This window comes from Lycorma delicatula, chromosome 4, assembly GCF_047948215.1.
Source record: "Lycorma delicatula isolate Av1 chromosome 4, ASM4794821v1, whole genome shotgun sequence".
Classification (NCBI taxonomy): Eukaryota; Metazoa; Arthropoda; class Insecta; order Hemiptera; family Fulgoridae; genus Lycorma; species Lycorma delicatula.
This window is the reverse complement of record NC_134458.1, coordinates 120,748,277-120,770,899: the sequence shown is the minus strand read 5'-3', so window position 1 is coordinate 120,770,899 and position 22,623 is coordinate 120,748,277. Positions and strand designations below refer to the sequence as shown.

The following is a 22,623-nucleotide window of genomic DNA, read 5'->3' as shown; positions in this document are numbered from 1 at the left end:
ACTCCCGCACCTATACGCATATACACACGAGCGCAAGCAAACACCTTTACAGAGAATTTGAATTAAATTTCAGTGCAGCAGCGGAATTGGCGGCTTCGTGTCGTGAATAGAAATGTCACAATCTCATTCCCAGTCACAATAAATGAACGAGCTGTTGGGATTACTGACTTTGCTATCGTACTTTTACATTCTATTTTTCTCCTACTAACTCTTTTCTATTTTTTCCTTTGTCAATCTTTTTCATTTCAGAAAAAATATTCTTACGCGTTTCTCGTATTAATTTTTAATCTTATTATTTTCCAGATTACGTGTTCCAGAAATTCTAAAAGATATACTGAGAAACTCAAAATATTATTAAACGTATGTTCTACCTCGCCCGTACTATTTAATATAATTAAATTTTATTTCATTACTGTTCTATTTGAAAGGTGACGTATTCTGGGGTTTAATCGATAAGCACATTAGTCATTAAACTTATTGTGCAGCTTCCGGTCAAAGAATATGTTCCCTGGGCAGTTTCGTTTGGAAACAGTTCCCATTTGATTACATCAAAGATGTAATAACTTCATAGGTTCCTGGATTCTCAGGAAGGATCTAACAACCTACATCCATAAAAGAATTCTTAATTTCTTCTTTCCAATTTTGTGTGTGTGTATATATATATATGTATATATTATATAAAACGTACCTTTACAGGATATAGTTTCATAATTTTCCTGAATAACTAGGGTTTGAATAAAAGTACATCACGATATAAAAACTTAGCATTACGATACATATTATTTCGAATATGATTTTTTTTCGAGTAGATATGAATTATTTTTAATCTGAATAATGATTTTTTGCAGGAGAGGCAGAAGTGTATATTTAAAAATTATTTCTATATTTTTTCGAAGTATAATCTATTCTCGCGTGTGCGGCTCGATCAGAATATTGAAGGATTGACAATTGAAAATGTTTATATAATTACAATTTATTAGTTTAAGAACATAAATAAAATAAGACAAATCAATAATAACAATGACAATAAGAATAATAAACGACAATAATAAACAATTCACAATAACAGTCAGGATGACAACAATAATGACAATGGCAAACACTAATAATAATAAGTGTCAATAATAATCACGACAGTAACAACAATAATAATAAACAGTGAATACGTACAAACCAAAATTTAAAGTAATCTTCAGGAATTATTCTAAAGCAGAATTCAATCCCATTGACAAAAGACCCATTGTAGGTCTGGTAACTCTTCTCGCGGAACAACATCTGTTTAGGTGTGTCAGCGGGCAGTATTACAAAGGACGATTGTAATAACGGACCTGCTACCTTTGTTAAAAAGGTTCCATTTAGCCCCTTTCTGGATTCCGACCATTATTATATTTTCTACTACTTTCCTCTTAACTGGTAGGAATCCGTTACTCAGGTCCGTTATACCGGTCTTGTTACACTATAATATATTGTTTTTTTTAAATAGTTTGTTTATTGTTGAATTAATTTTTTTTTATTGTTGACTTTTTAAAAATGAGCAAAAACGACAAATTTATTTGTCATACAAATGATATTTTGAAAAAATAAAATCAAAAAAGAAGAAAAGAAAATAGATAAATAAATAAAAGTAACTTAAATTTATTTAAAAGCAGATATGAATAAATCAATTTTTTTTCTTTCAACTTGAATTTTTTGAAATCGGGACTAAATTAAAAAACATCTGCCAATAATTTCTCAAATTGTAAGATTTTTAAACCCAAATTTAAAGTATTATTTTGTTTAAGTATTATTTTTGTTTCTTATAGCCATTTTAATTTTTAAGTTTGTTTTATTTATTATTAAAATTAAAATTGCATTAGAAGTTTTATTTTTTTATAAAAATATTTGCACAAAAAGAAAAAAGCGAGAGATATCCTCCTATTGATATAAATATGAAAAGGAATGCAGAGAAATTATATTTAAAAATAAAAACTCTTCTGCCTAACGCAAGGCTCTTCGGAATGGAAAAATATGAAGGTATTTTTCATTTTAAGTTTTCACACTAATTTTTTGTTTCTTTACTTTTGTTGAAAAATATTTTGAATTTCAGCATACAACCTGTATATTACTACATTATAAAAACCTTGTATTAATATAAAAATTTGAAAAAGATTTTTCAGATTATCTATATACATAATGTAATTTTTCCTTTAAAAAAAATCTTTACTTAAGTCACATGAATACTACTGGTTGATTGAAGAATATTATATATTTTAAAATGAAACATATATATTTAAAAAAAAAAATTATATATTGGATTATAGGTATATGTTAGTTAATGTATGTGTGTGACACACGCACGCTCAAAAAGATATATATATATATATAGTATAGTAGGCAACTTAAAACCAACTCGAAATGCAGGTATTTGAGTTCACCTCTAACGCTGCTACTATTAGCGTCACAATTGGTTGTGATGTTGCCATTCCCTTCTATTGTTATTAGATGTAAATTGTCCATGATTCGGTAAAGTACAGATTCGTACTTTTCCGTAGTGTTTTTAAAAAATGGCTTATTTAATGGAGAAAATAGTTACTGTTGTGGAAACTTTTGTTTCTTGTATATCCTTTCAAGAAACGTGTCAAATATTCGCGTGGGAATTTTCGAATACCAGTTATCCCATCAAAGAGTAGAATACAGAATTTGATTAAAAATTATGTACAGCGTGCTCGGTTTCAAACCCAAAAAGAAATAGGCGATCTTTTCGTTAGGATTCCAGAAGCCATAGCTGATATTCAAAAAAAAGGTTTCTACCGAAAAAATGGATGTTTAAAACATCACAACAAAGTGGTGTAAAATTTTAAACCATATCGTGTAACAATTCAAGAGAACAGACAAACCGGAACGCCTTAATTAATATGGATGTCAGAGAGACCCAGTGCTCTATTTCATATCTGATGATACAAGGTTTCATTTATCTGGGTATGTTGTTTCTCATAACACCACAAGTATTGGATGACTGAAAACTCTTATCAGATATTTGAGCGTCCACTTCACAATGTACAGTATGCAGTTTCTTGTAACCCTACAGTGGGGCCAATATTTCTTAACTGTATTGTTAATACTGAACTGTGCCGTTCGTTTTTCGAAGAATTCTACGCTCAGTTATCAAATAGTGAAAAAATATGGCTTTTTCCAAAAAGACGGATGAACGTATCACACATCAAACGATTCATTAGCATACCTTTACGAGGTTTTTACAGAAATATGAGTTAGCAGAGGGCGGTAGCCTCTGCGTTGTTCAGATTTCTTTATTTGTGTTTTTCCGTTGGGACTGGAATCTGTGAATCAAATCGCATGTGTTAGTCGAGTGGGTGATCATTCGAGCACTAAAGTGCATTGCTGCGCAGAGTGCGCACTGAGAAGATTTGTTGTAAAAGTATAGTAAATACGTAAAGTTTTGCTAATTTAATTACAGAGTTTATGTTTTAATTTTTTTTTTTAATTCATAAAATATTACCTGTTGCCACTCTGTTTAGTTTGTAGCGGTTCGGTTTTAAGATGATCACCCGATATATTATTTATATATATATATATATATATATATATATATTGCTTGAATACAAATTTTCTCCTTTTTTACGTTGAGTAAAAAAACACCATGTAAGACATCGTTCTTATAAGTTATTTTAGTTTTAAAATCCAATTTTCACTTTTTTACATTACCTTTCTTGTACATCGAAAAAGTTAGTAATAATAATTATTATAATACCTCTAAAAATAGTAAAGTGTATTGCGTTCTTATACTTTTTTACTCATTTGTTTATTTTATGACTGCTCTATTAATTCTGTAAATATTCTTGTTTGCGCTTGCTTTTATATAAATATTTCTAAACCTATATTGAAAGACGAACTAAAAAAACATCTGGTTTGCCTGTATTAGAGCAGATTATTATTATTTACTGTTGTATAACCTAACATAAAAGACTTGTTTGATTTTATTAAACATATAAATGTTCAGTTTTGAAAGACGTTTTTTAACTCCAATTTTTTTTTTGTTTACTCCCGTTTTTTCTGTTTATTTTAAAGACGATAAAGTCTGTTTATATTTTCTTGTTGATAATTTTCTAATTATTTTAACGGTAATTACGTAATTTAATATTCAAAAATATGTATATTCGTTGAATTATAATTTACATATCTCATATAACTAACTGTTTGTTATATTTTAAAACATATTAATTTTAGTAAGCAGTCTATATTCATCTTTTGTTAAAGTTTTGTTTACTTAAATTACACTTTTGCCAAAACTTTACTACTAAGAGAACTTAAAGTAAAGTTAAGTTTCCCTTTTCACGGCTTTGTTATTACACCCGTATTTCCTTACCGTTATTAATTTACTCTTCACTTTGTCTTTATTCGTTTTTAGTTATTTATTCTCATTTCTTCATTTTTTTATGACTTCTACTGGATTGCATTTTGAAATAAATGGTTACTGCATTTTGTAATTAGATCTTATAAAATGTAATATACGTTGTTGTTTTGTAGAATGAACGTAAGAAAATTTCTAATATAAGCTTATAGTTTATAAATTATAGTAATAATGTTGTAAACTTTCTTATAATTTTGAAGTTACTTACTCTTTTCATAATAAGACTTCATAATAAGATTCGATTTTATTTTTCTGTAGCCTTTCTGCAGAAATATACGATTCTATTTAATTATTAAAAATATAGGATTTAATTAAGACAGTCCTAATCCTACAACTTTAGTATAAGGAACTATCAGAAATCGGGACCGTGGCCTCGACGGATAACAGAACTTTAACTTTATAAATAATATTTGTATATAATAAAAATGTATCTTTATTTACAAAAAAAATAAATGAATGAACAATATTACTAGCCCGTCGGGGCTCGCTTCGCTCACCCGACCGTCTAGACCTCCGCTGTGTTCGTTATCATCATGGTTTTGAGAATAATACCGATAAATAGCAATTAAAGTATAAAAATGTTATAAATACCTGAAAAAGAAACTAAATTACAATAGAGAGAATAGTTGCAACTTAGTAAATAAACTTTTGACGAGAGGACTAGGGCCTCAATCTATGGCTTAAAACTTTCACTGGGATAACACAAATGTATCCTAAAAATGTGAAAGCAGTCGGTTGGTTGATGTTCTTGCGTGATGCTGTTGCAAATGGACAGACAGACAGAACCCGTCACAAACTTTCGTATTTATATATTAGATAATGTGGGTTTTAATTTGGTTTAATAAAAAGAAAGTGAAAATAAGAAAAAAATAATTCTGATACTTCAGTATATTTATAAATGATCTATCAAAAAATATAAAGCAGAAACGAGTTATTTACTATATAAATATTTAATTTTATATTTTAAAAACATTTCAAAACAAAAAAATTGAGATAAGGTTATTTTTAACAAGTCAGAAACTCTAAAAATATGGAATTTTTTGTGCCTTTTACAAGGGCGTAAATTCAAGTTATATTTAAAAATGATCAAACAAGGGAAATCGAATTGTATGTAAATGTTAATCGAAAAGTGATATGAAAATAATATAAAACCACATGTAAATTATTTAATTAATTATGAAACGTATTATTAAGTTTACAACCTCATCGATGAAGATATTTAACTGATTAGTACTGAGGGAGTAATGTTTATGTAAAGCATCAATCACTATTAGTAATGCTTTACACAAATTATTATTAGTGATGCTATATCACTCTACATGATGCTTTGTGTGGGAAAGCACTCTCTTGTACTATTGTATATAAGGTGGTACTAGAATTTTTATTTATTATTCTAAATTAATCTAAACATTTACGGGTAACCGCTGCATAATTCATCAACACCCACAATGTAGGAGTTCTGCCAATTTTTTGTAAATTTTTAACACTAATTTGAAAATAAAAAATAAATTATAAATGGACTTTATCAGATTGAGATTAGTTTTTAGCCTTCATCACATAAATCAGAGGTATATTTTTTCTTTTTTTTTTATAAAAGAATACTTTCCTCAAATAGCTCTAAATATTGATATTTGAATTTTTGTAAACTAAATTTAACAATGGCCAAGATATTACAAGTATCTTAACTCAGAAGACTAAATATGTGGAAATTTTGTTTATAATTTTACTGATTTAAAGAAGCAAAAATACACATAAGGAGGTTTTCATTTCAATCCGGATGTATTTCTTAAGTCTATGTTCAAGTTGTACTTTTTATCTTATGCACCAATTTCGATAAATCTGTTTTTACAGAGTGTATCATGAAGTTCCCCGGGATTTTTATAACCTATTCTACTCATTAAATTAGTGGAAAAAATTCACATAAACATTTGTCCTCAACTGCTTCGTTTGCTAGTTACGGCTAGTAAAAGATTTCGCTCGGATTTCAGCTACCCCGGTGAAATGAGGTCGTACTGAAATTTTTTGGAAGTTAATTAAAGACAGAGTTACTTGTTATGATTTTCGCCTTGAAAAATGGAATAAAATAGATCTCATAACCTTATCTGTAGTAGTTTTTGAGAAATCTGATTTTAAAACCAATAAATCGGGGTAAAATACCCTATTTAAACCAATAAATTGGGTTTTTTTTATGTTCGACGTACAATAACTTTATTAAATGGGTAATAAACGCATAAAACTTTAAAGCGAACTAGTAGATAATTTAATTCTGAACAAAATTTTGTAAGATAAGTTGAATAAAACAAAGAAAAATTAAAATAAACTAGAATTTTATTTAGAAACGGTACTACTACATTTGTCAGAAAAGTAGTTATTTATTGTAAAAAAAAAATCAAATTCTTTTCTGGTGATGTGAAAAATTTGTTTAAATAAAATTTGCTGTTAAAAAATTAAAAAAACTGGAAATTAAACAATTGAAAATAAAAATAAATCAATAAAAATTACTTAGATAATATTTTTATTAATGATAAAAATACGATAAATTATTTGAAAAATTATTTCAACTTGGCAATAAAATATGCTGATAAGTAACAATACGTAATACTCTATTAGTGTTTAAATGTTTAAATCATTCTGTAAGGTACATTAAGTTTATCAGATACTGTGAAATTTGCTGTCATTAGCGAAGGGTTTCTGTGAATTTTAGTTTAAACTTGATCAATTTGCCACTGAAGTAATGTCAAACTCGCTTATAACAGAGGAATGCATTATGATATTCATTTTGGATGTGTGTAATAGAAATGCTTCTTCAGCTACTGCAATTCAACGTGAAATACGTTTTCCGAATCGCAGATTTCAGATCCCAAAAAACCTTTCGCAATCTTCGGGAAACAGGTTCACTACATTTTATTCGTACCGGCTACGAAAGATCTCTCCAACACGACGCTGTTTTTATGAAATTATCGATGCAGTTCAGCGCAGTCCTGGTGTCAGTAGACGACATCTTTCTAAGCAGATCGGAATTTCGCATTCGATGGTTTGGAAAACTCTTAAACAAAACAAGTTTTATCCTTATCATAAACAGCCAATCAACATCTACACCCAGGAGTCTGCTTCGCTTGGAGTTCTGCAATTGGTGGAATACAAACTGACAACTGCACAAGTATGTTTGTTTACCGACGAGGCAAATTTAATTCAAGATGTCGTCAACAACTTAGGCAATGAGCATACATGGGCAGAAGTAAATCCTCATGAAACGGTGGATCGCTCATGGAGGTCAACATTCCTGTTCACCAAGACCGCCTGATCTGACACCTTTAGATTTTTGTGTCTGGGGATAAATGAAAAATATTGTGTACAAAACAGAAATATATTCCCATGAGGAATTAATTGTCCGCATTTTAGATGCGGTTGAGCAACCAACTAAAACGAATAATAAAAGCAGTACAGAAGTGCCAAGAAATGTGTTGAAAACGGGGGGTTTATTTTTTAACATTTATTACAAACTAGTACTTGCACTTTGGTCTAGTGTAATGTTTCTATAATTTCTTTGTTTTATTCGACTTAATTACAACATTTTTTATAGAACTAAATTCTGTACAAGTTTCCTTTAAAAGTTTTATGTGTTTATTACACCCGTTTAACAAAATTATTGCACATCAAACATAAAAAATGGGGTTTTTACCCCAGTTTATTGGTTTTCAAACTAGATTTCTCAAAAACTACTACAGATACAGTTCTGGGACCTTTTTTATTAGATTATTCAGGTCAAAAAACATAGGAAATCACTAATTCTGCCTTTAATTAACGTCCTAAAAATTTCAGTACGATCTCATTTCACCGGTATAGTCTTTCATTAGCTGTAACTCGCAAACGAAGTATTTTAAAACACATATGTTTATATGAATTTTTTTCCATTATTTTCACAAATAAAATAGGTTATGAAATTTCGAGAGAACTACGTGATACACTCTGTATATATATTTTAGAAAAAATTCCTGTGGTAGTCAGAACGTTGGTTTTTTTTTAACTACTAGATTTTTTAAAGCTAAAAAGCATTACTTGTAAATTTGAATGTTTTACACGTTTTGTTTCTTATATCGTTGCTTACTAATGTGTTAACCATCTGGGTAGATGTTTAGAATATTTACCTTTGGAACTTAAGAAAAAATTAATACAAAATTAAGGTGCACTTATTTTTGAAAGTTCGTTTTTTTAAAACAATTTTTTTTTAAATTCGTCTGAATTTATATTTTAAACAAATTTAAATACAATATATACTTTTTTTATTTAAGGTAAAATGTATATATTCTCACTAAACAGAGAGCCAGCCCAACCTCAATAAAACCGAAAATTTTCCATCTTTTTCAAAAAGCAAAAAAGAAAAACAGCTTGAAAGAGTGTGTTACTGAATACGAGCTGATAATGGAATAATTTTTATTTTTACCATGTTTCCCTACCATTTTTTTTTAATCTCTCCCCGAAAATTATTTTAATATCAAAATGATGTCACGGTATATATTTTTTCACAATAATAAAAAAATTGGAGTATTAAAAAATATATATTTCAATAATGAAATATTTTTCTTGTTTTTTTTTCAATCTTTGTAAGTTAAATGGAAAACCATTTTTCAGCTGAATAGCAAACAAAGAACCTTTTGAAGTCGTTCTATCATATCTTGAAAAGTGATGTTTAACTACATACTTGAAGTAGAAAAATACCTGTCAAGTTAAGAACCAACATTTTTTCGAAATTTGTTTGAAAAAGACTAGAATAATTCTTAGCTTAAAATGATAATATTTAAGCAGACCTCAGTCAACTTTATAGTGGTTGTAAACAAACACATGGCAGACTACAGTTAAGTTTATAGTAGTTGTAAACAAACGTACAGGCTAACGCAATTTAGTTTTTCGCTTATCGCTATCTATCTCAATACAGTGATTGTTTTTCGTTATAGTTGCATGATTCAGAATTAAATGCTTTGACGCACTTATTATTTAAAAATATTTTTCGTACATACATTACATGTTAGCATATTATTAAATTAAAATATATGTATATATATATATATATATATATATAAATGTATTACAGCATTAAGTAAACATATTGATTGTATACATGATACTTAAGCTTATTATTAATGAGTAAATAAAATTAATCCTGTAATTTTACTGATAATATATGTACTGTGTGCCTAACAGCATTCAGAATTGCTGTCAATAAATAACATTAGCGGATACAATGTCTTCCCCATTCGTGCCGTCATCATGTAAAGACACAAGTTGTTGTGTCCTTCTTACCTATGTAAGTGTTACTTTCGTCAATTATCAGAGCTTAGATGTACTATAGGATTAATCTTATTTTCTGAAGTGATTTTTTTTTTTATTAGAACTATATATTATTAGAACTAGAATCATATATTATTGCTATTATTATACTCATTATCAAATCTAACGGCCGATGGAGGTAGGGCTTGATTTCAACTTAATTTTTAGATCACGGCATCTCTAAAGCATTTTTAGCGTCAACAACAGTTGACGTTGTCATCTGTTTGGAACGCTATGTGACGCGTTAGAGTACAGTTCCATTTAAAGCGGACAGACCAGACAGGACTAGTTCAGTTATACGTCATCAAGCATTATAAATAACAAACCCATGCTGTACTGTCAGAGTATTCTAGTTAAACCGGTCTCGTCTTATGTCAACTAGTAAACGAGTTTTTTTTTTATCAGATCGCTGGTCGTTATAACAGTAAAAATCAGTTGTCAGTTTATTTTTAGACATGACGATAAGCTTTTCTGTAGGATAATACATTTTTTGAAGTTTGATGATGATCGTTTTAAATGGTTTTCAATAGCTTGGAGAATATATACAAACGTTTTTATATCCGTTCTATTACTGTTTAAATTTTTCGAGTATTCTCTTAACTGTAAGCACAAGCTGTTGTATTTGCCATTTCTATGGTCCTGCCACAGACTATGAATCCAAAATATTCTTTTTATTTTAAGATGGTAATCAATATTTTCCATAAGAATGTCATTCCACTAATCGGAAGAATTAGACATGTTCATCGGATCCAAACCTTAAGCGAACTAAATTAGTAAGCATTTTACACTACAAAATGCTTGTCTTGTCTGGTCTGCCCAAGGTTACGTTCCATTTCTGTCTTACTGTTGAACAGTCAGTAGATTTACTTCTGCATTGGTCTTGTCTGTCCGCTTGCAATGGATATCCTTATTCATTGCCTCATAATCATTGTTCATGATATTTTTTAGCTATTTTTAATGCACTCATTGTTGATTTATTAGTCGATCAGTAGTACAATATGGCAAATGTTACAAGGTTGTTTTGTCTGCAACACAGTTTTAACAGAAGTTATTTGAATAACTGTCATGTTTAGAGTAAAATTTTATTCTATGTTTATTGTCGTTACTATGATTCTATTTTATTTATTTTATGTTTAATATAAATAATGTGAATGGAAACAATCAACCATTATTCAAGTAAACAAATTTTTTTATCACAGATTTCAATAGGTTTCTTATGTTTTTTTCTGTATTTAAAAATACACATAATAATACTACAAAACAGTGGACGTACATTTTTATTTGCAGTGTACTACTAAAAATTTATTTCAAATAAATGCATTAAGTTTGCAGTGGATAAATTCAATAATGGTATTATTTGTTACAAGTCTAGTTTATATATTCATTTTCTTTATTTACTCCCTCAGGTGAAGTATATTATAAAATATATGTAATATATATTTTGACCATCCTGAATCCATTTTCACTAGTTTCGGCGTGACGTCTGTTCGTATGTATCTCGCTAACTCAAAAACGATTAGCCATAGAATGTTAAAATTTTGGATTTAGGACTGCTGTAACTAGTTGTGAACATTCCCTTTTAATTGCAATCGAATGGACCAAAAAATGTCCAAAATGTCCAAAAAAGCCCAAATTCCAAAATAATTTGGTTTTTGAACTTTTTTTAACTGCAGTAATAAGCCCTGATTGAAACATTTCAACGATACATCATAAGTGGTAATTATTTTAATTTTTTCCAGAGTTATAGCAAAATAACATTTTAATTAATGAAATATTTGGATCTTACAAAGGGAAGGCACATTGGTTCGAATCCGACTTCATTTCCTTCTTTCTTTTAACTTTTTTTTTATTAATTTATTTTAACGATTTATTAATAATTATTAACCTCTAATTGTAAAAATAATTTTTACAATAAATAATAATTCAATAATAACAATAAAAGAAAAATGTGAAAAAAATCAGAAGTTATTAATGAATTAAAATTTTATGAACTTTTAAAAATGTGCACATGTAATTTAATAGGCATACAAGGAAGTCATATAACGTCCACATCAAATTTTTTTTCCATTAATTTTATTTATTATAATCAAAAAGATACAGACGGCAAATCCCTCTTTTTTTCTATTGAATTTTTTAGATATTTTTAATATTAATAGAATTTTACTTTCCTGGCATGATAGCTCTAGATCTATGCTGCAAGTAAGAAAGTATGGTAATCAGTCAGAAAATGGGATATGGTTTTTTGTGCATTTTTTTACGTTTCATGGCCCAGGGACCTCAAAAAACAAAAAATGAGGGATAATATCCATATGTATGTGTGCTATGTGTTTGTAGCTTAGTAACTTTTGACTGAAAAACCGATTTTAATCAAATTTGGCACAGATTCGTGTATGGGGGCAATTTGTTGGTAAACGTTTGGGGTCATTATCTCCACGGGATAGGGCAGGTAGTTTTTTTGGGGTCAATTTTCTCAAAAATTTGTGAACATAACTCCACTAACCTCAACACAGGCCTACATCGTTATTTTATAATTTAAAAAAACAAATTTCCCCTAAATTCTCCCCCTTCCCCAGAAATCGAAAAAAGCTATCTTTTTATTTATTACATATTTTTTTACAGGATTTTTAAAATGCTTTTTTAGGTAAAGTGGTAGTGCAGAAGGCTCCCCCAAAAAAAAAACCTTAGGGGCAATATTGGTGGTGGGGTAACCGATCAAAGTTTAAAAATATCGATTTTTTTGAATTTTTTCCAAACTATTTTTTAGTTTATTTAAAGTTTTATAATAAATATTACAATAAAATTTCTCATAATTTACCCCCTCCCCCCTTCAAAAAATAAGTTTAGGTAAATTTTTATTGGTCGTAAATTTTTCAGTGGAGTTTTATGTTTACTTTCTTTCACTTATGTAATAAATTTAAGGAGATCAAATTTTTTTCGGAGGTGGGGGAGCAGAAAAAAATTGATTTTTTCAATTTTTAAAACTTTTTTTCATATATTATTATTTGTCCGTTATATAAGAATAAATAACCAGTGCTAGGTAATTGTATAACAACTTTTATCAAATTTTTTAATATTTTATTTTTCAATAAAAGTTTTTTATTGAAAAATAAAATTTCATTGCTTATCTTTGCCTACAAAACCTCTCAAGAAATATGAGTAGTAAGTTTAATTATTATTTACTTTCATTGTTAAAGTATAAAAATAAATTAATTTTACTTGCATTGTCTTTCCCGGCCACTCCGGTCAAGTCATATAACACCTTCCACAGCTTTTACATTTTTCAAACTTCATGGGAGTGACTTTTATTTTTATAATTAAACAATTAAACAATTTAAACTTTTTATAAAACGATAACAAAAATGTACTAAAACAATTAGGAAACTTATATTGTAACCAATTTTTTTAATTTTCTTTATCAGACATTGTAATATTAAATACAAAATTAAAAAATTACACTTTTTACATACATACATACATACAGATGTTTTTTTTTTTTTTTTTTTTTTTGCCTTGATGAACTAGTTGGACCCAACAACATAAAGATTTGCAGAAAAACCCGATACCTCATTCTTTGACATGATCAACATAATCTATCCTATTCTAGCTATATTCGCCGGGAAAGTAAAAGTATAAAGATTTTAGTGAAGGAAATTTGAATATATAATTTAAGTGTTACCTCCGCGAAATTGATCTGAAATTAATAGTTACGAATATAATTTACTGATCTACTGGACAAAGAAGGCTGCATATAATGTGCGTGAGCGGATATGTATGTTGACAATGTCTACAGAGCTCTTACTCCATATTGGCTATACTTAATAGTCGCCTTTAGATTTGTATTACACTGTACTGTAACCAAGGTTAATGATGTTTTATCGTATCGTAGATTGTTAGGTTTATCTTTAATGTAATATAAAGTTAGTGGGAAAATTTATTTTAGGGTAGTTTTTTTTTTTTTATCACATATCTTTTTTTTTATCGGTAAGGAGAGGGACTAAATTGAAATGGCACGGTTGTAATGCGCTAGATGAATTATTTATTTTTATGTTTTCTTTTTTGATAATACATTTCAGTATTTATTGTAGTAGGGCTATGCAGTACAGGCTGTAGGGAATAAAGTGTTGTTAGTACATAGGTGTAGATAATGTAATCCAGTTACACAATATTCATTAAACTTTATTGCAAGACTCGTTTGTTCCTTCATCTTTCATCTTTTCTCTCTCTCTCTTTCTCACATACATTTTCTGTCTTCTTCCAACCGTACCTTTATCGTTTCCTTTTAAGCTTCTGTACTAATATTACCCCACCCCACCCCCTTGCTTCATCTATTTTCAACGTTATATCGCTTTGCCATCTTGGCACTTTAGTTCATTGCTTTTGATGATGTCATAACTAACTCCCACCGTGATGAACTTCCAATGAGTTATAATGTATACAGATAGTCTGTGATGTATATTTGTTATAATGGACCTCTTTGTAAAAACATATGCTAATACTAATACATGTCTTAACATAAAAGCAATATATCTATCTATTTTTTTACAACTTTTTAAATTATTATTACCCTGTTTACTTATAAAAAATTAATTATTTTTCTTATGTTGTTTATGGATTCATATTAACATTTCTCCCCTCCCATTTTTTTTTTTTTTTAATAATAATTTTTATTCTAAAATGATGAAAGTTTTATTAGGTAGACTATTTCTTATCTATAAGCTAAAATCATCTATTTTTTTTTTTTCAATATTTATGTTAGAAAATTTACATTTTAGTCTATCCAGTTTTTTGTAATAAGACTTAAACATCTTGTCCTGATGTATGTATATTTCATTTAATATCCGAACATAAAATTCAAATATAAGATATATAAAAGGTAAATTTATTATATATCTATAAATTATGTAATAAAGTTGCCCTTATCTTTTTAATTTATATCCGTCTATTGCATCAAATAAATTAAATGTTTGTTACAGAATTATATTAGTACTTCTTTAAAACTTATAATTTTTTTCCGTTTTAATTTATGGCTAAGTTTTATCGTATAAAAATGTAAGTAAATGAAACTTGAGACGATGATATCCTTACTCTGTTGTTTTAAAATTATTATCCTATAAAATTATCACTTTTTTGTTTAGAACTTTTGGAATAAAATAAAATAATAGAATGATGGGTGTATTTTTTGTGATACGTTTGTATATAGAAAGTAAAAATTTATAACTAAGTAGATATTTTGAATATTAAACAATCATCATCGGTGGTTATAATGAAATTAATAAAAAAAACCATAACCTACAAAAAGAAAATAAATTAAAAATACAAAAAAGCTACACGAATTAATAATTAAAAGACGTTATTTGGATTGTTCTTAATAATATTTTATTACTGACGAGTTGGTTTTAATTGTTTTTACTGACTTTTCAAGGAATAATAGTACGGTATTACTTTCGGTTGGACGGTGGGATTGCTGGACGAAATTGAATTTTCTTTATGTACGAGGAATACGAAAATACCATTATATACCATATGTGTGTATATATATACATACGCCTGTGTATATTTGTGGATTGAAAATCTTCAAAACTACTAGATAAATTTCATTGAAATTTATGTATGCTATAGTAGTGTATCTGAAGTTGTGCATGGGAAAATTTGATCCAAAAAATGTTGAAATTTTGAAGCCAAAATCTTCAAAACTACTTGATCGATTTCACTGAAATTTAGATAAAATGTACTAGTGTATCTAAGGTATTGAATGTGAAAATTTTATGAAGATTGGTTTAGTCGTTCCTTAGTTACGCTCAATTTAACGGAGACACCAGACGACATAACCTCAGTTTGAGGTGAACATAAGAACATAATCCCTATTAATTAAAAGGGATAAAACTTATTTTGGTAACATTTGAAATTATGTTGCCAACCTCAGTTTGAGGTTATGTTGACTTTTTATACGTGTATTTTTCATACGCGCTTATGCTGTGAGTCACAGTGGTGAGTGAATTTAAAATTAATACTTGTATGTAGGGTGTTTTCGTTATTTTTAATTATTTCATCAAATTATGGTTATAATAATTTAATTTTCTTATAAATAGAAAATATATTTTAATATTAAATAAAAAATATAAAAAATTACCGCTATTAATTTTCTCATTTAATTTATGTTATGTATATTAATTGGGGAAAAAATTATACAAAAAAAAAACGAAAAGTTGGTCTAGCGCAGAAATGCACAAGAATTTTTTTATTTTTTCTGTTGATTCTTTTAGTAATATTGTAATATACAAGCTGATAATTAATTAGTTCTCATTTATTTTATTTCTGATTTTGAAAATAATTAATGCCATATAGTTTATTCTTTTAGGAAGAATCTTTTACCTATTCTCTAATTTTTTTTTTAAGTCCTGGAAGTAAAGGAATTTTTGCTACTGCTAATATTTAGGTTTAGCAACGCAGATTTGATGATCATTTTATGGTTAGTTCTGTTTGTAAAAAAATTTCTTTATGTTTCCACAGATTATGGACGGAGTAAACACCCGATTTCTGGTTGGAATATTATCTTTTCTTTTGATGACGAGGTTGTTTTTCTCGTTCTACATATTACGGTTCCTCCAAGATTAAATCGCCTCTTCTCATCATCTACCTCTTTTTGTTACACTCGGTCTGTTAACTTATCTCCCTCATAATCGGTTTGATGGATGTAAATATTACCCTATTAGATCTTGAACACTAAGGATTGCTGTGCCGATGTAAGTACAGCGATCTCTTTGGTGTTATCTAGTGGTAGAAAAATTCTTTGATCTTATCTAGTGGTGGGTAGGTTGCCTGTAGACAGGTACAAGGTTCAACCCACCGGGTTGGTCTAGTGATGAACGCGTCTTTTCAAATCAGCTGATTTGGAAGTCGAGAGTTCTAGCGTTCAAGTCCTAATAAAGGGAGTTACTTCTATACGGATTTGAATACTAGATCGTGGATACCGGTGTTCTTTGGTGGTTGGGTTTCAATTAACCACACTTCTCAGGAATGGTCAAACCAAGACTACAAGACTACACTTCATTTACACTCATACATATTATCCTCATTCATCCTCTGAAGTAATACCTGAACGGTAATTCCCAGAGGCTAAACAAGAAAAATAAAGAAAGGCACAAGGATTCCTTTATGTGGTGTAGTACGTATCAGGTAAAACTAAGTCTCCTAACCCCTAGCAAATCACAATTAAAAAATATCCTGACTATATAATATAATAAAAATTAATTATGTAGCTTGTTAAAGATGGCAAATCCGACTAGAATTCAGCCGTTATACTGTATTGTTACTGAAAATATTATCTAAGAAAGGACTCTACAAATAACGATAATCTGGAGTTCAGAGGTTCGAAAAAAGAGAAGCCATAGGCTGCGGGAAATTCATACAGTTATTGAAAAATACCCCTATACGATAGTGAAATTAAAGAGGGGTTGTAGCGTCATTTTGCTATAATCAGCATTCTCGCTTATTAGTTCCTAACAAGTCTACAAAATTTCATTATAATTTCTTATTAATTGTAAAAATTTTTTTTTGTGAAGAAAGAAATCTTTTTTCTTCGAGAAATTTCAAACCAAAATATCAATTTTTAGCGCCGTAAGTAGTAGTTGATGACGCGTAGTAGTTCATTTTCTTGCCTTTTGTAATGTGTTGATGAGCAGGTATAGTGAAAGTAAATAGGGTGAGGAGAGATTCTGCTGCTTGTAGAAAGATATAGCACGCAGTCATTCAGGTGAACGCATGCTTATGTTTGTTACACTCTGGTGCTGTAAAAATATAGTTCCCTAATCCACCCCTCACCAATCGTCTAAAATATCTCTTTCGACCAAAACTACGCTTTCAAAAATTCTACTTACTATACGAGCACGCAATATATTATTCTGGATGATATTATATCAAAAAAATTAAAAATAATGCCATGTAAACATTCTAGCTGTTATGCATTCTAAATTCCACTGACTGTTTTATAAATTTATATTATTGGTTTTTCACCGATTATTTTGGAAAATTTCCACAAATTTTCTTGTAGTTTTCAAATAATTTACCATGTAAAAAGAAATAATTATAAAAGCGTTTTAAATAATTTGTTTACTATATCTGCTTGTTTTATCAACGTAGTCGTTTTTGTGGACGTATAAATTTGGTTTTATGCAGGTAATTTTACAAAATTGCCAATTATCAAAACCTCTTCAATTTACTTATAATAACATAATATTATGTTGACAAAATTTTTTAGACATTGAAAACAAATGCGGCTCTTTTGAAACTGGAAACTTTTTGTATTATCTCTTTATTAATCTAATGAATGAAATATCATATGAAATAAATATATAATGATTATATGTTTGTATGCATTTAAATATTTTAAAATACGTATAATTTATTTTTTAAATTATTTGAAAAATTTTGCTAATTTATTGACGACGATTAAATACTTCTTATTTTGTTCATTGTCTTTAAAAAAAAAAAAAAAATAATAAATGAAACAAGTTTGACCAGTTTCATCATTTTTCTTCTTTTCTTTAAATTTTTATATTTAAAGAAAATAAAATTTAAAAAAATGTTTAAAAGTAGAACCTTTGCCGATTTAAAAAAACCTTTATATGGTAGATATAATTATTTTTCTTTTCTTAAAATTTTCTATCTAAATCTGAAAAAAAACTGTTTGCTATTTATTTTAAAAAAACATAACATTTATAGGTTTATTTTTTATGATAACATAAATTTAGATTGCATATATTTTTAGTGTAGGTATAAATCATTTTTATATTAATTGAATTATTTATTTTTATTTTTAAATGTTAAATTTTTTAATTAAATTCCTTAAGAATACTGTTGTTCTTTTTGTTAGAAATCTTCATTTTTTAATTGTTGTGTAAAATAACTTTAACATGAATCAGACAATTTTAAAATTACCATTTTAAAAAATATTAATTTGAAACTTTTTATGTTAGACTCTTGTAAAAGTTTATACTACTAAAATCATTTTAAGAAGTTAAAATTTTTTAATGGAAGGTGCTGTAAGCCATCTGGTCAACGTAGTTTTAATAATTTTTGTCACATTAATTAAAAATATGTCAGTAATGTAATTAAAAAAATATAAGAATTGAGAGAATTGTCTTTACTGAATTTTTTAAAATTACTTCAGTGAAAGGTTTACTTTAATTACAAAGGCCTTACTTTTTTCCATATTAGTACAAAAAAAATCTATACAAAACGGTAGAATTAGTAAAGGTTAAAAACCCGTTTACAAAAATTTTAGTTAAAATTTGAATTTAAGTGATTACCTCCCATTAGTTCATTTAAAATACAATTAAAAGACTTTCTTTTATATAAAAAAATTAATGTGTAGATGAATTTTTAAATAATATAAAATAAAAAACAAAACTTCTGAATTTTCTGCATACCGTTTAATGTGTACATAAATATCTGCTCAAATTATTTTCAATAATACCTTCTTAATTGTGAATTATTTTTCTTTATTTTGATATTTAATATTTTAATGTTTCTTTTTACCTTAGTATGTGTTTAAAAATTAATATTAATTTAATAGCATCAATCTTTTACCTCATAATCTACATTATGGTGGTATATTAATAATTTTTAAAATAATGACGTCATCTTTATGATATATTAATGTATACTGATCTGAATAAAAGATCTATATATATATATATATATATATATTGTTAAACTATCATCATCAGTAGACACAGAAGAGATATTTATATAAGGAAATAAATAAATGATAAAAAATGTATAATAAAAGAAAAAAATATTATTTGATAAATTAACAAAACTTTCGAAACGATTTAAGATATCTAACAGTATTTGTAATATAAAAAAGAATGCTGTTGTAAAAAAAAGAAAAAGGATTAAATAAAAAGAAATAATTGTCTTATTAGGCAATTCCAATCAAAAGCGTAAATTTATAAACATTGCTGTTGACCATAGTAAAGTTGAATACCGGTAAGGAAAATAATCCTCTCTTTTTCTGTTTAGCCTCCGGAACTACCGTAAGGTATTACTTCAGAGGATGAATGAGGATGGTAGGTATGAATGCAAATGAAGTGTCTTGTACAGTCTCAGGTAGACCATTCCTGAAATATGTGGTTAATTGAAACCCAGCCACCAAAGAACACGATCTACTATTCAAATCCGTATAAACTTAACTGCCTTCACTAAGATTTGAACCTTAGAACTCTCGACTTCGAAATCAGATGATTTGCGATGACAAGTTCACCACTAGACCAATCCGATATGTTAACGAACATAATCCGGTTGTTAAAATGATCACAATCTTGAAACGATGAAATATTTCGTAACGATAATAGTCCTTTGTTTTTCCCAATAATAAAAACTTTGGACGTTGAAAATTTCAGCTCAGTCTGTTGAGAAGGTTTTGCGTGAAGAAGTAACACTAACAGAAACCAATATATATATATATATATATATATATATATATATATATATATATATATATCAGGTAATAGTCAATTAAATAATCATTAAACATATTTATAAATATAACTTCGATGATTAATTGTTTTATCTGTATTTATATTCTTAGTTTATAAATTTCCTTTTACCTTTCACAACAGATAATGGTATCTTATATTTAATGACAAATGGTGTACTGTATTGTTATCATTACGAAACCTATTACTGTGTAAAGTATGGGCGAAAACTCCATTGAAAATTGTAAATCTCCGTAAAATATTTTCCCATTACTTAACCGATGTTTTATAAATCTTAGCATAAGCTGTATTTTCTCGTTTTAACGTTCTATTAATTTTGATAGATTTTCTTCTGTAATGTCTTTTTCTTTTACATTTTCCCTCACTATAACTAGAGATATAATTCCTACCGATGGCCTCTCTTTTCCTCTCAATTTCAGGATTTTTATCCATTTTATTGTACTAATGATTTGATAGTTTTATATATATATATAAGAACTTGTTCTGACTGACTGATTCATCAACGCCCAGAAAAGAAAAAACCACTGAAGATAAATTAATGAAAATTTGTACACACGTTTTCTGACGGTTTAAATGCACATTAAAAAGAAGGATTTTTTGATATTCTGAGTTCAGAGGGTTAAATTGGAGTGATAATGAAATTTATTATTTTTTTTAATTTCTCAGTAACGAATGAAGATATAAATTTGAATTTTGGTGTTTGTAATTTTCATGTAATTATCTAAATACCAGTTTCTAGATTATTCGAAATTCAACCTTGAAAGATTGAAGAAAGGTAAAAAATGTAAATAATGATTGCAAGTTTTCCCCACTTCCGACTATACTAAACAAGATATTTACTGGATTGGAGCTTACAAATACTCTTCAGATAAATATTTGAAAACCATTTTCGGATTTCGAATTTTTAAGGGGTGCGACGGTTTTCGGTGCGGCAGTTCAACCAACACAGCCGCTGTTATTGTATGTACGACGCGACTGGCTGCATCTGCCCCCGGTTACTTCGACTAAAAGATATAAAATGAAAGTAACTAAAAAAAAAAAAATGAGACGAAGTACGATCAGTTCCTAGTGGTGTGTGAACTATAAGAACTGGGAAAAATATATTTTACCCGTACTTCGTACAAGTTACCAGTTATAAATAATATTTGTAAGATGGAAGCCGACTTTTTTTAAACCCACTTTCTTAGAACACTGAAATTTAAGACCTTTATTGACCAAACTGTTGCTGTGATGAAATTACAATACACTGATGGTTTTTATAAAATGAACAGGATCTCATTTTTATTTATTATTATTCTCACGAGCATGAGTTTAATGAACACCGAGCAGTTCATGGGGTAGAGCCCCTGGCTAAACAGGAAGGGTGAGTGAAACGACCCCTGACCGGCTAAATATGCCCTGACCGCGACGGGAAACGCAAGCAACCATATAGCGTGGGCGAAGCTGCGACAGATTGCTAGTGTGTGGTATATATATATATATATATATATATCTGTTAGTTTTATTTATTCAGTATCAAAGTAAATTATGTACTCGTGGTGGAAGTTTATCTAAGCCAGTTTGTGTTGTTAAATATAATTAGTTACTACAGATACGGAACCGAGTAACTGACAACTAATTTAACTAGTTTGACTTGACTTTGATCTGTTTATCTTTTATCTGAAAATATAAGCGTTTAATTATACGCTACCTCAATATTTGTTGATTAGTCCTTATTTTAATTTGTTATTTGATGTAATTACAGCTTACATATAAATTTTACGCACGTATAATTTTAAAAATGATGTTTTTTTTTTGTTTCAGGTGAGTATTGCTGATGGAGGTGATACTATTTATTTTCCCAAAATGTAAGTTATGTGAAAATGAACACTAATTTGTTATTTTATTCAATGGAATTTCTATAGTTTTTTTTTTTTGTTTCACATATTGTAGTTTATTATATGGAAATATGAGCGTCTTAGTTGTAATTCTTCGCTGTAAATTTTCGTTATTTTTATTCAGTGAAACGTCAGTTGTAAATAAGAATCTGGCTATAAAATTTTACATGACCACGCTCGTTTTTTCTGTACATCTCCGGCAGAAATGATCCATTTTATTTTTTGTTTTCTCGAAAATTGATATAAAATCTTTTATTAATATGTACGGATTGTTGACGCTATTAAGATTTGTTAATTGAAATAGACTAAGTTATCAGGAAATAAGGAAGGGGTACATCTCAGTAGGCCTTATAATTAATGAAAATTGTAGTGAAATATGTTTCAACATTTTATAAATATGAGGGAATATATAAAATTTTCTGCATTTTTAAAAAAAATTTATTTATATTAAAGTAGGAATTGAATATCCATGTCATTTTTCCAGTAGTCCAATGTACTTGGTCTAGCAATT

General features: G+C 28.1%; 1 protein-coding gene across 6 annotated transcripts in view; it reads left to right on the top strand.

Annotated features, from left to right (window-relative positions):
• The window catches only part of LOC142323826 (protein-tyrosine sulfotransferase-like), a 1,177,394-nt gene that overhangs the window by 619,116 nt on the left and 535,655 nt on the right, over positions 1-22,623 (top strand). The window contains exon 6 of one of the 6 annotated variants that reach the window (XM_075364081.1): positions 22,039-22,082. The exons of the other annotated variants lie outside the window; for them this stretch is intronic. The gene's annotated coding sequence lies outside the window, so the exon portion shown is untranslated. The remainder of the gene's footprint in view (positions 1-22,038; positions 22,083-22,623) is intronic. 6 annotated transcript variants of the gene reach the window in all.